Below are 17694 nucleotides of genomic sequence, written 5' to 3'. Positions count from 1 at the left end.
TCAAGGAAGCTTCTACATGTTTCTTTTCTTGGGCTTTTAATTTCCACTCTTTCATCTCTGCAAGCGAATTTCAGAGCCAAATCTGCTCCTTATTTTATTTTATTTTACGTTTAAGCTCCGCTACATACTTGTTATGGCTAATTACTTTCCCGCTAGTTTCTACAACGGATTCATCCTTGATACAAATATCTTCGTTATTATTAAAGCATTGAAATTCAAGCTGATTTACTAGTTTTTTTTTTCCTCACATCTCCATTCCTCCTCCTTGAAAGCAAGAACTGCAAGTGGGAGAGATGTTATTCTCCTCCATCTTATTCAACATCTCCACAGCTTTATCTACTTCATTCACAGCGCTATAATATCTGATGAAGGAATTATAAGTAACCTTGTTAGGAGCACAACCATCCTGATGCATCTATTGAAAGATCTCAAGGGCCCTATCGATTTTGCAATTCTTACAAAGGTCGTTAATCAATCAATTGTAAGTAACAATGTCCGGCATAAAACCATCGTAACACATCTTTTAAAACAACTGATTTGCTTCCTGTAATCTCTTATTAACCGCCTTCCGACAACTTGTATGCATACTGTGTTCGCAATAACAAGTGATTAGAATACTATAGGTGAAAACATCCGGAGGGAATCTAGAGCCCGACATTTTCATCTAATAAAACAAAAATCTCGCTTTGCTGAAATTCCCCACCCTACAAAGAGCATTGATAATGGTATTGTAGATGATCGAATCTAGTTTGCAATGGAATTGTTTCATTCGATAAAAGCAAGCCAATGCCTCCTTCACTAGACCTTCTTCACCTAGGACTTTTATGATAGAGGTCACAGATTTTGTTGTTAAAAGACCACTTTCGTTTCTTGCCATTTCATGGAGGAACCTCCATAACGTTTTCAGTAGGATTGCCCTCGTTAGAGTCCATGCCATCTCCTGGCAAGTAAGTTGAACATGTGCAAACCCATCTTGTTTTCCAGCCCATGGATAGAATCTCAATGCTTTATCCACACCCTGTTTAACTGACAAAGGATTTATAAGACCCCGGGATCCTCGTATAGATTGGTCTTGTTGGGCCTCTTTCCAAAGGCATCTCTCTACGAATTTGGAACCTTTCTCTGTAATCCTTCTGTGTAATCTCTTTGAGAATCTTTATTTGAATGGTTCTGAGTACTTCACAGACAATATCAATGGCCAATGTTTTGAGGCCAAGCCCATCAAGACCCACTTCTATATCGTCTGTCTAAATAATAATTTCCACGATTTTGGCAATGTTGCACGAGAAAATAACACATTCTGAAATGCGTCCGTGCGAACATAATTGGGTAACATTTGGAGCTGTTGAATTTTCCAATTCTTGGCAATTGGATATAGAAAATGTATGAAATTGCATACCTTTGGAAAGCACTACTAAGCCTGCAGAAGCACTTAGTACACTAGACAAGGTCAGCTCATTTGGCTTTACACCTGCTTGCTGCATTTGTTTGAAAATATGTAGAGCCTCTGCATGTCCATGTTGTGCATGCCCAGAAATAATTGTGCTCCATGAAACTACATCTCTCACATACATTTTGATAAACACTTGGCTTGTGTCGTTAAGGCAACCACATTTAGCATAACATGTTACAAGAGCGTTTCCCATAGAGATATTTGACTCAAATTCTGCTCTAACTATCTGGGCATGGAGTTGTTTAGCCTGTTCTAGGCCCAAAAAGCTCCCAATCGCCTTTAATATACTGGAGAAGCTGAATTGGTCAGGCTTTATTCCTTCCCTATACATTTGGAAAAACAATTGTAGCATTGCCTCGTCGTTTCCGCTCTGTGCATATCCTGCGATCATGACAGTCCAGGAGACCACATTTCATTCAGACATTTTGTCAAACATGTGGCGTGCATCCTCCAAAACTCCCACACTTGGCATACTTGTGGACAAATCTGTTTTGAAGGAAAACATCGAGCTCACTTCCAGTACTCACCAAGTGGGCATGGACCAGCTTGCCTTCTATTAGCGCTCTCGAATCAATGCAGAACTGCAAGAAATGAATATGGGTATTACGCTCCACCCAAATGCCTTGTGCTAGAATATCCTTCAGTCGCTTTTGTGTATCAAATGAACTTAAATATGTGCCCATCGTAACGGAGCCATTGTTGCATCCAACATTCGGATGGTCTAAAAATGAGCGGAAATGGGTTGAATGTAGATTGCAATAATTAAAAATGTGAGGATGAGTTATACATTTCCGGGTGATTAGCAGTGCCCTTCCAATATGGTGAAGGCATCTGAAATGCTCCATGGATTCCCATCTCTCTTAATACTCTCGATACTGAAAATGAATTCTCAACACCAATTTTTGAAAATGAAAACAAGTGAACGTTAAAGAGAATAGGTGCCAATTATGTCAAACCAATTCTTGAACCCTCAAAAGTTGACAAACCAGAAAGAGGAAATTCATTAAGCATTCCTGGATATCGATTTAATGCATGTGGGTCACGAGATCATGAATTATATAGAATTTTCAAGATACAATGTCAAGTTTGTCAAACCCCTAATCAATAATGAAGCTAAACTAATGAAGCTATGAAATAAACTTAAAACCACAAGATTGTTTGGTTAATTATAGCATTGCTTTAGTCTTCTTAGTCAATCTATTGTTTAGATCGACAAAAGTTTTTGAAGTTAAACCATTATAGATCTAAGAGATATGCAAAATGTTTAAGTGATTCAAGCATGGGAAATGAAACGATTTGCAAATGAAATACTCTTTCTAAACATTAGGCTGGAAGACTTGAAGAACCAATCTAGATTTAGAAATAAAATCAATTTAAACACTAGGTTGCAAGAAAATAATAATAATAATCTCTATCGAAATTGAGTCATAAATATTGACCTAAAAGCTTCTCTCAATTCCAAAAGTTAAACCATTATAGATCTAAGAGATATGAAAAATGTTTAAGTGATTCAAGCATGGGAAATGAAATGATTTGCAAATGAAATACTCTTTCTAAACATTAGGATGGAAGACTTGAAGAACCAATCTAGAATTAGAAATAAAATCAATTTAAACCCTAGGTTGAAAAAAAAAAAAAAAAAAAAACTCTATCGAATTTGAGTCATAAATATTGACCTAAAAGTTTCTCTCAATTCCATTAGTTTAGATGAGTTAAGAAATTATGAAAATTATATGTTAAATACATTTTGAAATTAAGATTTATGTATTTGGTCTAATGCAAGTATATAAATGATATTAATTTTCATTCTCCATTCTATTAATATCACAAAAATGGCCCCCCGATCGGGGTGACGGAGTGGATAAATAAAAGTAATGGCGATGTCAGAATCCAGGAGGTGCGAGGACTACTTACCGCAGCTCGCATGATTATATCGCAGAACGTGGAGAGGTATTGCATACCAAGAGGGATGTCAGACGGGCGAAGTGGCGTGAGGAATGTTGGGAAGAGGAGAGGTGGTAAGGACGACGGCGTAAGGAGGATGGGACGGCAGGTAGGTGCGACAGAGTATGAAAGCGGGGGTAAGGAAAGAAGGATGGATAGATTGCAAGGGAGAAGGCGAAGGAGAGCGACGGGCAAGCCAGACACGCATCCAGCAAGTAGGAAGAGTAACCTCGGGTATGTTTACTGTCTTTTCTCTGTAATTTGCAAAGGAAAATTCAGTATGATGGGAGGGGAAAGGAACTTGGGTCAGGGAGGGAAGGAGAGACCTCGCGTAGAGGTTATGCTGTGCAAACAGAGCAGTAGTAGCGAGAGAGAGTGGCCCGGTAGCTTTTCTTCGAGGCTGGAAAGGATGGAGGGCATAAAAGATAATAGGGAGGGGCGCATTGTGCTCAGGGCTAAGGATAGAAAGGCTAGAAAGGATTGTATCAGGGTGGCAGGGAGGTCTGAGAGTCCAGAAAATTTCTTCAGGCAGAAATTCTGGGTAGGTAAGGTAAGCTCGGGTAGCAGAGAGGAGCGAGCTTGTGAGGGGAAGCCGGGCAGGAAGCTAAGAAAGAATGGGGTGACCCTCAAAGGGGGTAATGTTGTGAAGAGAGGGAGTGGTGTCAGCCAGCAAGGCAGGAAGGGAGAGGAGAATCTTAGTGGGAAGCTCCCCGTGTTCACTATCCCGGGGCTGCTTAGAGAGGGGGTCAGCCCAAGGGAACCCAAGGAGGGAGGACGTGAAAAAGGAGGAGAGACAGTAACCAGGGGTCCGAAAGAGAAGTAGGACAGAGGGAGCAGGGAGAAGGTGAGGACCATCCCTGGCTCATTGGAGTACTTGGGAGCAGAGGAGTGTAGACATAGGGGAGATAGCGCAGGTAGACAGAAACCCTATGAAACAATTGGAATTTGGACGGGTAATGGTTGTTTTATCCTGACTCTGAACTGTGTCCATTGTGAACAAGTAGCAAAGAATGGAGACATGGCGTGGGCAACCAGAGGACGAGGTCGCAGAGGACGGGGAAATAACGGACCTCGATCTCAGGATATGGGAACCTCAGAAAAAAGGATGGGAAGACGACCCATGGATGAGACCGTGAAGGAAGCAGCCAAGGCTTATAAGAAAGGCACGGATGAAGGGATAAGGAAAATTATTGAGGAAATGGAGGAAAGGATTAGGGAAGAGGACTCGGAGGAAGAAATGGAGGAATGGAGAGACCTCATTCCCGATCCTGGAAATACTAGAGGAAGACTTTCTCAATTTAAACAGACCTTACATTTGTACTAGCTCATGAAGAGGCTGGTTGGAAAAGCGATGGAACAAGTGTCCATGGGGATGGCTTTGATAATCAGAGACATGCTAGATTATAAATGAGACCTGCAAACCATACAGTTCCAGCTATGCAAGCAGGACATAAGATTAGATCGAATACAGAGACACATTCCATGCATCGTTGAAATGACACCAACGAATGGAGATTCAGCTGAAGACCCAACGAACGTCGAGTCAGAATAGGAAGAGCCCAAGGAATAGACTGAGCTCATGGATCTCAGGTTACTGTCTTTTTAGCGGCTAGTTTTCTTTTATATGCATGCTTATGGGACCTAAGATTAAAGACTGGTTTTTAAATAGTTCTGTATATATTGCTTGGGTAGAAAGACTGATAACTTTCCAATTTTGGATGGCTTATAATATGCATAGGTGGCCAACAGACTTGGTTTCCCATTGGGCAAGTTGAGGCCACCTATTGACAGTATGTGGATTCAGTTTGCTTTTATATAAATAGAAAAGGAGGACCTACCTAAGCTTACAAAAAAAAAATTATCACAAAAATGGCATTCTTTCATCCCACCATATTTTAGACTTTGTCTATGAATCTCGTAAGAATTCACATTTATTTTAGCAATGTTATTTTTCTTCTTTAATCTATTTTTTTTTTTTTTTTACAGAAACGGTTATAGTGTGATTATATTCATCCTGGCCTAAATGCCGAAAGTCTGTTTACAATGAGGATGTCTAAATCTTGGTAAGTCTCACTGATGGAAGTGAGAGTGTTATTGTGACTTGAGATCTTCTTCCTAGCTTGGATTTCTATTGATTCTATATCCGATATTTTTCCCCACTTGGATATACAGACAATTTTTTTTAAGATCAAGCAGTAGAACATGGCGGAGCGCGGCTTATGGGATGGGTTCCCATGATTCTTCTCCGTCTTTCAGCTTGACCCCGGCAGAAAGGAGGGCTGCTTTATTTGCTTCACTGTCCGCTTCTTTATTGTGTGCTCTCAGCACATGATAGTAGTTCAACTTCTGAAAAGCGTTTTCTAGGCCCTTAATTCTGAAAATCATCCTGGCTAAATTAAGATCAACAGTAGGGGAATTAGAGACCATTACATTTATAATGATCTGAGAGTCTCCTATAATTGTTGCTTCCTTTATGTCTAGCTCCTTTAGAGTCTTAAGGCCTTGCAGGAGGGCCAAAGCCTCAGCTTGAGTGCTGGTCATGTGTCCAAGCCCCCAAGCATATGAGTGAATTTTTTCTCCCGTTGAGTTTAGAACGACACCTCCAGCACCTGCTCTGCCCGGATTACCCTTAGCTGCCCCATCGAAGAATAGTGAGTACCTTGATTTCGATTTGAGCCAGTCTTGAAAGTCTACTTCCGGTTTCCTTATTTGCGAATATTTGAGAGGAAGGGCATTTCTGATTGCTGGGAGGAATTGTAATCCAAGGAAAGAACCCCAAGCAATATCCTGGTGGCTGAGACTAGCATCGTCTTTTATTTGAGACAGGCATTCCTTTATTTGACACTTGATCTTAACTTCAACGGTCTTGTGATGTTGTCTAGCATTCCTAAAGATTCTTCTGTTGCGTTCAAGCCATAACTGCCAGCAAATGACCTTTGGTAGAATGGCTCAAACTGTTTTGATTAACCGATTTTTAAGGGGAGGGCTAGGGTATTTGATTGCCCAGCTAGAGAAGAGGTCGACAATGGAGCAAGGGAGTAGAAAGATGGGATCCAAGGAGTGAAGGAGGGCGCGCCAAATATGTTTGGAGTAGTAGCAGTCCAGGAATAAATGCACTGTTGTTTCTACGTTATTGTTGCACAAAGGACATATGGAGGGCCCGTTAAATCCCAATTTCTGCAATCTGTCGTAAGTGAGAATTCGACCATGGCATAGAAGCCAGGCGAAAATATCAGTTTTAGGCCAAGCCTGACAGCGCCAGATCGCCTGCCAGGGCGCTGGATTTGTGGGAACGTGCGGTCTCTCGCGAATTTTGGCATAGCCCGCAGCGACTGTATAGCCTTTGGCTTTCTTCCCCCATCCAATCGCGTATTGTTTCTTCCTGTGCATGGGCACAAGACCGTGGAGGAGGTCGATCATCGTGGCCCAATCATTGATCAGACATTCTAGCAATTCCACTCTTTTCGAGCCGATCCATTCGTTGTCGCTCCAGAGGGAGATGTCCCACAGTGTACGCAGCTTCTCTCTTTCCATCCACTCCCACAACTCTCCCATGGGCGCTCTCTCGATGATCGGGTCCGTGAGCATAATTTTATCAGTCCAGATTCTTATTTTCTTACCATTTCCAGGAATCCAGTAGATGTGGTTTTTTATCAGGGAAGCGGCCTTATCATATAGCTTGAGAAATGGTGAATTAGGCAGTCGAGTCACTCTGTCTAAGCAGCGGGAGCGAGGACCCCGGAGATATTTTTTCCTGAGTGTTGTTTGGGCCCAGCCAGGATTGGGCGCGACAATCCTCCAGATAACCTTTGCTGCCATTGCTACATTCACATGGCCTAAGATTTTGAAATTTAGACCTCCCTCCCACAGAGGCTTAGATATGGCTTCCCAACTGATGAGGGGGATTTTGCTTTCGTTCTGCTTTCCTCCCTTCCAGAAGAATCTCCGTATAAGCTCTTCCATTTTTTTTAGTATGATTACTGGAGCTAGCATCCCTGCAAATTAAAAAATAGGAAGGCTAGTAAGCACTGATTTGATAAGGACGGATTTACCAGCATAGTTGAGCCAGGTGAAGCCCCAGGCTTGAATTTTAGACTGGAATTTTTCAAGCTGAGGTAGCCAATCTTTGCTTGAGGTTCTTTTGAGGGCAACAGGAAGGCCCAGGTATTTGAAGGAAGTCCATGAAGAGGAGGCTACAAATCCAAGGCACCTAGAGATAGCAGAGAGAAGTCTAGGCGGGGTATTCTAACTGAAGATGTGACACTTATTCTTGTTAACAATGCTGCTTGAGCCCTTGCTGAATTCTTCCAGAACTGATTTGAATTTGGAGGCGGAGGAGAGAGAGGCAGCACCCAAAAGCAGGGTGTCATCCGCGAATAGAGCATGATTAATGTTCTTGACCCCTCTTGCTATACACAGTCCCATAAGATCTTGGTCTTGCATTTTTTTGTCCAGCAGAAAGCTGAGAGCTGAGGCTTGGATGACAAAAAAGCAGAGGGGAGAGAGGGCACCCCTGCCTGAGCCCTCTCGAAGCTTTGAAGAATTCCGTGGCTCTTCCATTTACGAGTGGAGCAATCCATGGCTCCGAGATGCATGCCTGGATCTAGTTAATGAAGTTTGATCCAAATCCAAACCTGCTCATGACTTTTAACAGAAAACTATGATTTACACGGTCAAAAACATTTGCTAAATCGAGTTTAATTACCTTACCTTGCTCTTTTCGTTGAAGACTTGAGTGGATTGCCTCCTGTACAAGGGTGAAGTTGTCCACTATCTGCCCCCCGTGGATGAAGCCTCCTTGATTCGCCGGGATTATTTTGGGAAGAATGTGCTTCAATCGATTTGCTATAACTTTTGTGATTAGCTTGTACCCAATGTTACATAGAGAAATCAGCCTAAATCTATTGAAGTTGTTGGCACCTTTTTCCTTGGGTATGAGGGCTAAGAAGGCAGAGTTTGTACTGCCGCCTATTTTCTGAGAATTCTGATATTTTCGAATCATTTTGATCAGATCTTTTTCAATAATGGACCAACATGTTTGGAGGAACCTGGCAGAGAATCCATCTGGCCCAGGGGCCTTGTCCGCATCCATGTCATATAGGTATTTTTTGACTTCATCTTTGGTTATTTTGGCCTCCAAGATTTCATTCATACAAGGAGAAATTGTAGCTGGGACCGAGTCTAACAGATCTGAAGCTTGATGCTGAACCTTTTCTTCGCTATACAGCTTTAGGAAATGAGTGTGGGCTGCCTTCTTTATGTCTGCAAACTCCTTGTAAGTTTCGTTGTCCTCCTTGATCTCGGAGATGGTGTTAAAACATTTTCTGCTCTGCGCTTGTTTATGGAAAAATGCAGTGTTTCTGTCCCCTGATTTGAGCCAGAGGTTTCTAGATTTTAATCTCCAGTATTCCTCTTCAACAAGACAGGCCTTATGGTAGCGCTGTTGCAGATGGGCCTCATGATCCAGCAGTTCCTCTGTGACTGTAGTATTCTCCATATGTGATTGATGAGTGGCAAGGGAGACTTTGATATTTTTTCTTTCTATATCAGGTTTGGAGAGGTTTTTGGCCCATTTTTTTAGAGCTCCTTTTACCCTTCTGAGTTTTTCTTCCCATATATAGAAGGGGGATCCTTTAACAGGTTGGCTCCAGCATTCCTTGACTAGATGCATGAAGTCTGGCTCCTTGACCCAGAGTGGGCTGAATCTGAAGGGTATAGGGCCCAGATCAAGGTGAGCTAGAAGGTCTAGCTTTATGGGTTTATGGTCCGAGATACTGTTAGCGAGAATGTGCATTCTTGGTTCTAATCCAAGCAACAAATATGAGCTTTGAATGAAAAATCTGTCTAATCTAGCAGCAATATGTCCAGGGCCTATTCTTTTATTGGACCAAGAGTACTTACCGGAAGAGGGTTTGATGTCCAGCAAATCCCAGTCTTGCATGAGATCCTCCGCCCATTCTCTTGCCGGATCACGAACAGCACTACCACCCCTTTTTTCAGACGAGTTAAGGGTGAGGTTAAGGTCTCCAGCAATGATAGTGTTTTCCAGATTCATGAGATCTGCTTGGTGTCTTATCGAGTCCCAACATGCTTTTTTTCCCCAACGTTGACTAGAGAGTAAACATTGAAGATGCAGTGTATTTCTCTAGTGTCCAGATTCTGCATTTTCAGCAGCAACCAGTGGATGTTGCTAGCCTCACTAATGACTGCAAATTTGTTGGCGTTCCAAAGAGTACCAATCCCTCCCGAGGCTCCCCTAGCGGAGACTGCTCTTGCTTCACTTTTAAACCAAAGTTTCTTGCTTGTTTGAAGGAAGACTGAGTCTTCCAGCTTGGTCTCCTGGATGAGAAGTATATCTGGGGTTTCAGTTCTTATCAGGCTTCGCATGGCTTCTTCCTTGACTTTACTCCCCATACCTCTGCAGTTCCAAGAGATGATCTTCATTATTTATGTTTCTGGTGGGCTCCCTTGGAGCCTTGAGGCTGGATTTTTGGCATCCTAGGCTTTGAGGCTAGCAATTTTTCCAGAGTTGGCTGGTTGCCTTGTAATTTTTCCTTGTACGTCTCCTCCTCTCTTTTTTCTCTGTCCATTTTACGGCCTCTCGTGGATCTTCTTACCAAGGCTTGGGACTCTCCTATTTCTCCTTCCTCCTCTGAATCATCTGTGTTCTGCTCTTCTTCATTGTCTTCATCCTTCTTGCCTTTGGAGTTTTCAGCGTTTGTGTCTTTGATGGAGGCTGAGGGTGTGTCTTTGCTTGAAGAGTCTGGGTTTTGATTTTCAGTCTCCTCTGTGGGTTCTGTCTCCTTTTGGGTCTCTACCTCCTGAGTTTTCTCTTGTTGTGAGCTGAGGGGATCATACCTGTTTTCTGGAGATGGAGAAATATGTTGAACAGGTGGCTGGTGGGATCCTTTGCCGCTAGGTCCTCCCGTCTTCTTAGATTTATGGCGCTTGACTTGATTCCATCCATCCTCCTTTCCCTGCGTAGCCTCGATGTTGGATGGGCAGCCTCTAGCGAAATGACCATAGACGTGACATTTCCAACATTTGAAAGGCAGCTGCTCATAGTCCAGCTTCTGCAGATGCGTCCAGCTTCCTACATTTATCTTGATGGCCTCAGGAAGCCCTACCTCCAGATCTACTTCTACGCAAATCCTGGCGCAGTCGTATTGGTCCTTGTTGTTCGCTTGATCAATAAATTTCCCCAGGGCATTTCCAATGTGACGCAGAGAGTCCCAATTCCAGCAATGGACCGGGAGATTCGGGAGTCTAACCCACACCGGAACTGCGTTGGGAACATCGACTGCTAGGTCAAAATCTGGGGTCCATTTGTTGAGGTACAGACCCTGAGGACCCATGAAGTAGGGGCCATTTCGGAAGATCAGGTCTTTGTCTTCCTTTGCAGTAAATTCGAAGAGGAAGTACCCTCTCCCCAGAAAATAAGAAGTAACGTTTTCTCTGATCAGCGGCGCCCAGTTTCTGGAGATCCAGCTCTCCGTGGTTTTTGGGGATGGCCATAGCCCAGTAAACTGACCGATGAGGGCCCGTTCGGACAGCGACAAAGCAACTTGCATCAGGGTTTCAGGCGGAAGGGAGATCGTTGGGATATCATCCAACTTTTTAACAAATTTCGAAGGTTCAGGGGTTTTCTTCTTAGGAAGCCCTGCCAGAAGCCGATTGAAGGCCTCCGAAGGCGAGAGAGGCGGAGGGGGAGAAGGGGACCCCTGGGGGGAGCCCAGAGTCTCCATGATCACAAGCCCTAAAGAAAATCCAGGCAAATTCTAGCGCAGATCTCCATAAAGCAGCCCACCCTCAGGGAGAGGGGCCTCAGGCGGATCCGCCCTCGGGGAGCAGTGCGGCTGAGCGCGCACACAGGGGAGAGAACATGCGGGATGCAGCCTCCAGACCTGCAGCGAGGCAGCACGCTTTTGATCTGGCTCAATCCACTGATATCGACTCACAAGAGCACGCAGGGGTTGAGGTTCAGCTCGCTTCAACAATCCATTTAGTCACCATGTCCCAAATCTTTATCAAGGGTTTTGATGGTAGATTAGAATGCCTGCAGGTTTAATGTAATTATTGCAAATATATATATATATATATATATATTCATGGATAATTGCTTAGAAACCTTACTTCAAGGACACTGCCTCTTCGAGAGGTGAGACCAATTGTTTATATGTCCTATAGGAGATCCCAAGATTCATAAAATGGACATAAATGATTTTAAAACATAATATAAAGGTTGGGAAGGAACAACTAATGGCTATAGAAGGAAGACATGACTAAAAAGGGTATTATTCACATTAGTATTTAACTTGATTATTTGAATATATTAAACCAAGTTATCAATTAGCTTAATATTAAATTATAACTATGGTACTAAAGAAAACAATTTTGTGTTAGAGCGTGACTTACAAAGTACATTGCACCAGTACCCTAGCGAGTATCAAGAGAAATTTGTAAGTGTATAAATTTCTCTATGGATTAGCTAGCTTTGATACCATGTAGAAATTCTCTTGTAGATTAAACTGATAATGCAATGTAACTAAAGCAATATACTTAATCTACTTCTACAATCAAACTTGTGGAAGCTTAATCAATTTTGAGCAAGATCAAATAGAACACATATAACAGATGAAGAAGAAATCAATCACACATGAACACAGAAGAATACTCTAGGGAAAGCCTCAGCTAAAATCCCTGCTATCTGTATTATCATACAAGTGGAAATATCTCAGGATTACACAAAGCTTTAGCTCACAAGCTATCCAGCTCTCAATACAATCCTTCATTGCTGCTCATAGATAGAATAGACAACACATATGCCTTTCCTCTGCCCTCCAAGCCTCCTATTTCCTTGCGCAGTTTCTCCTGGGTCCTCAAGCTATCACCTGTGTGTAATTACCTCATACACTGCTCACTAACCTCTGAAATAACTGTGCAATCCTGAAGGAGATAATTCCTTCTACATGGATGAGTTTCCTATGCAGGAAAATTCCTCCAACCGATAGTACATTGTCCCTTCCTTTAATCTCAATTGGGTCTCTGTCTGAACTGACATGCAAGAGTTATTTATGAGAGAATATTCAGTTATCTGGAGAACACTAGTTGCATGCATGCATGCATTAACTGACTGAACTCACAATTAGTTCCTCCAACTCTTTGGAACTAATTTAACTGGACTTAACTCAGTTAATTGAGCTAACTAATTACAAATCAAAGTACAACTCACCCTGATCTCCTTAATTAAGGGATAACTTCCTCAATCAAAGGGATAATTGTTGCATGTATTCACAAAGACTTCATGTTTGATTTTCTCCAACTAATTAATTCAAGATGAATTAATTAATTATTTTACAAACAGCTAGTGAGACTAAATTCGAATTTTAATTCTCAATTTTAATTCAGGGACTAATTAAAATTGGAATCTACCCCGAAATGCTATTTATAGCAATGCTACTTTTAGCATTTCTATTTTTGCTATTTCCAACAGAGTTGGAGTATATCTTGAAATGCTATTTTCAGCATTTCTATTTTTAGCATTTCTTGTTGCTATTTTCAACAATAAGTTATGTACAACTCACACATGAGAGGATTTGGTAGATCCTTGGGAATCTTCTCGATATTAATAATGGTTATGAAACCCACTCAAGAAAAGATAGAAAAGATAGATCAACGCTTTAGAATTCAGCCTCTTCGAGGGGGCAACCTCCTTTACATTACATAAATGAACAATTCTTGGATGATACAAATGAAAATACCTCCTTTCTATATATAGGAGTCTAACGGGTCATAATATAATCAGAGCTGGCATAACAATAATAATGTAAGGGCACAATAATAACAATAGTGAGCTTCTATGGGGCATAAGAGTAACAATATGGGCACTACATGGGTACATCAATATAATAAGTGGGTTGTACTAATAACAATAAGGGGTTACACTAGTAGTATAGGGGCCTAACATGCCCCTCTCCTTCAAAAAGCGTTGTCCTCAACGCTTGAGTAGTTCTTGATGCTTCTGTATAAAATTCTTGTCCTCCCATGTGGAACCTTCAGTAGATAAGTTCTTCCACTTGATGAGATATTATGAAATTGATCTATTTCGTAGCTGTCGGGTTATTGTTTCTGTGACTACTCTAGGTTCCAACATGATTTTTCCTTCCTCTTCAATTTCTGTTAATATTGTTTGAATTGGGATCTTTTGCAACTTTTGAATAAGTGGCCATACTTCTTTGTCCTTATTCCATTCATCCCTTGCTTCATTTATCCAATCTGGTTGGATAATAGAAATAGCACAAAACAATTCTTCCACGTCCTCATCCTTGAAGAGTCTTCCCATTCGTTAAGGTCGCCATTTTTTAAGTGCATGTGGTATTGCCAACATTTCCTTCTCATAAATAGCTTGCTTTAGATGTAGCAGTAAAAATACCCAATCACCTACATCAAAACATTTTTCATTATGATGTTGATCTACCTGTTGTTTCATTTGATTTTGCACTGAAGTGGCGTTATCCTTTAAAAGTTGGAGAACTTGTTGTTGATGCTCGATGTGATCTTTCATTGCTTGAACATTTTTCTTCTTGATATGTCCTTCTATCTTTAGAGTTTGAGGAGTGGTAATTTCTTCCAATCCTTTACAAGATATGGTTGGATTCATTTCTTGACGCTCGATGTGATCTTTCACTTCTTGAACATTTTTCTTCTTGATATGTCCTTCTATCTCGATAGTTTGAGGAGTGGTAATTCTGACCAATGAATTACAAGATACGGTTGGATTCATTTCTTCTTTCTTGATGTGATCTTTCACTTCTTGCACCTTTTTCTTCTTGATATGTCCTTCTATCTTGAGAGTTTGAGGAGTGGTCATTCTTGCCAATAGTTTACAAGATATGGTCTAATTCATTTCTTCTTTCTCTGGGGTTGGGTCCTGGCATATATCCTCTTCTTTTGATGTTTCTTGATCCTTTTCTTCCTCCTCTTCATACTCTATGTAAAATAATTTCTTCTCAGCACACTTATGACCTTTAGTGCATTTGCTATCACAATTGTAACAAAGCCCTTTTTCTCTTTTTTCTTCCAATTGTTGTGGTGTAACCCTTGTAGGTTGTGGAAGGCTAGGAGAAACAACACTTCCATATTTATAGTTATGAGGGATAGACTTCCTTGTTGCCATAATTTTACTTTCCAATATGTCACAAAGCCCTTTTACTCTTTCCAATTGTTGTGGTGTTGCTCCAAAAAAGGTGTTGCTCTTTGTATCCTCATAATGTGTTATCATTTCCTCCGTGAGAATTGACCACGTAACAAGTTGTTTACGAGAAAAAAGCCCTTTATACCATAAAAATTGATCCGGTTCTAAATATGAAGATGCAATACATACCTTTTGTAACAGTGGTACGCCATGTAGATCAAAATATTGCTCCATCTGAAGTATCCAATTTACCGGATCCTTGCCATCAAACTTCCTCATCTTGCTTTTTCTTGATTTTAGGGCCTCGATCTTGAAACGACTATAACTCTATACTTTTGGATATTTAAGTTCTAAAATTGCTACCTGTAGTAGCCCTCTGTGTCCTCTTTCCAATGCCACCAGTCTGATCCAAATTGGATTCTCCAAGAAAAAGTTATGCACAATCTCCCAAGATGACCTGATTATAGACCTTTCCAGAAGAGCGAACTTGTATGAAGTGCCACGTCTCAATTTTTCGACCTTTGGCTTTGAGAAAGATATACAAGAAGCTACAGTCCATCCTCTTTCTATACCTTCTTATGAAATTTCAATCCGATCCCCAGAGAGAAAGTTATGACGATTTTCCCCAGGTCACCTGTTTGGAATGTAATTCAGGAGTCTGCAAAAAGACCAACTTCCTCATATCATATATCCGAAAATATAGCGCAAAAATCTCTGAAATTTGGACCCGAGGTTCAGCACGATGTCTTCTCAAATGGGTTTTTTTTTCAACTTCTAAAACGTCGTAGAAAAAAAAGTTATAGTGAAAATGCCACGATGACCTGTTTGGAGCAGCGAAACCCTAGAATCCAAAGCTCTGATACCAAATGTTATGAAACCTGCTCAAGAAAAGATAGATCAACGCTTTAGAATTCAGCCTCTTCGAGGGGGCAATCTCCTTTACATTACATAAATGAACAATTCTTCGATGATACAAATGAAAATACCTCCTTTCTATATATAGGAGTCTAAGGGGTCATAACATAATCAGAGCCGACATAACAATAATAATGTAAGGGCACAATAATAACAATAGTGGGCTTCTATGGGGCATAAGAGTAACAATATGGGCACTACATGGGTACATCAATATAATAAGTGGGTTGTACTAATAACAATAAGGGGTTACACTAGTAGTATAGGGGCCTAACATAATGCTTGTTTACGAGCATAGTAAAAGAAAAACTTATGACTATCGTTATACACATGTATGTGAGTCAGCTAAGAGTTGACAAGTCCTAAGTTGGATTAATAAGTCTTGTGTATCATATAGATATTTGAACAATTCAAAATGGTGAGGACGCGAAGAAATCAAGGTCAAGGAGGGTCATCATAAGGACCTCCTACAAATAACCCATTACCTTCACCAGAGTTGGCTCTCATCTTGCATTTCCTAGAAGCAATTAATGAGATTTTAAAAGGGCGCCAAACAATTGAAGTGGAAGTACCCCCATCAGGGTTAGGAACTATCGAGGGATCAAGAGACTCTGATAGAGGACCTCTAATCGAGGACATTACTAGGGAGCTCCAAAAGATTAAGCTCCCAGAGTTTGCTGGAGGTCGTGCCAGTGAATGTGCAGAAGCCTGGTTAGAAGGAATGAGAAGGTGCTTTGCATTAAGAGATTATACTTCCAATTCAAAAGCTAAAATAACGATATTCCAACTCAGAGATAGTGCTCTGAATTGGTCAACCACACCTCACTCCAGACATAGTTACTTGGGAGTTATTTGAGGAGAGATTCAGGAAAAAGTACCTACCAGCATATTATGAAGAATGACAAGTAGGAGCCTTCCATGCCTTAGTACAGGGAAATCGTACGGTAGAAGAATATGAGATTAGATTCATGGAATTGGTCAAGTATGTATCCTACATGGATACTAACCAATGCCAAGCGGATCGTTTCATTTATGGATTGAACCCTAAGATTAGGGCAATGGTGTGGATGTGGAAACCATCCTTAGTTGCAAAAGCTGTGGAACATGCTCGTTATGTTGAAGAACACTTAGACTTAAAGGGTAGGAACAAAACCATTTTTCCACGACAACCAAGGTTTATGGGGAAGGCCCCTTGTACCTTCCCTAGGGGAGGAAGTTTAAGGCCACCACCATATGGAAACAAGGTTGTACCCAGAGCACCGACAATGGGGATTTCAATGGTTACTAGTGCAGCTTCACCCGCAGCTTCAAGGACGCGTGCAAATTAAGGTCATATGTGAGGAGAAACAAGTAGGGGCAGAGGTCCCAAGGGAAGGAACTCTTTCCAAAGAACTCCACAACATTCTATTCAAAGTCTACCACGCATCACTTGTTGGGGATGTGGGGGACCACATTACCAACATGACTGTCTTGATTTACAAACTGGTAACAACCATAGAGAAGGAAAAGCACCAATGGGGGCAGCAAGTAGCCACCATCAAATCTATGCGGCAGTTGATAACCAACAAGTTGAACACCAGTTTGCCATGGTAGAAAACTTAGGTATGATAAACAAAGTAAAAGTTAAAATTTTGTTTGATTCAGATGCTACAAATAGTTTCATTTCACTAGTTGCATTAGAAAAATGTGGGTTGGCAGCCTACGAGCACGATGACTTTAAGTAAGTTGAGATGGCTTCTAGGATAAAAAAGTTAGTAGGACCTAGTGTTGACCAATGTCAGGTAAATCTCGGGGTGTGTATAACTAAGCTGAAGGCATACGTCACAGCATTGGGGACATATGATGTAATTATTGGAATGGATTGTCTAGAAGCTCATCGAGCTTTGGTAGACTGTTTCAAGAAGAAGGTGATTTGTTTAGATGATGAAGGTAGGCCAACTGATATTTGTGGAATCAAGAGAGGAGTGTCGCTATGATTCATATCCATGATGAAGGTAAAACGTTATCTCCGAAAATGTTTCAAAATATATGTGGTCGAGGTTGTAAGTGACCATAAAGGACCCTCCCTATATCAACACCCAATTTTGCCAAATTCAAGGATGCTTTTCCTAAGGAATTGTGTGGATTACCTCCTGTAAGGGAGATTGATTTCACAATCGACCTAAAACCTAGTGCAGAACCAATATCT

General features: G+C 41.3%; 1 pseudogene; it reads right to left on the bottom strand.

Annotated features, from left to right (window-relative positions):
• Positions 1-244: 244 nt before the first annotated feature.
• Positions 245-2136, bottom strand: LOC149178733 (uncharacterized; annotated as a pseudogene).
• Positions 2137-17694: the final 15558 nt, after the last annotated feature.

This window comes from Pinus tabuliformis, chromosome 4_1, assembly GCF_031772625.1.
Source record: "Pinus tabuliformis cultivar Carrire ecotype Pingquan chromosome 4_1, CPIR1, whole genome shotgun sequence".
Classification (NCBI taxonomy): domain Eukaryota; kingdom Viridiplantae; phylum Streptophyta; class Pinopsida; order Pinales; family Pinaceae; genus Pinus; species Pinus tabuliformis.
This window is presented reverse-complemented; position numbering and strand designations above follow the sequence as displayed.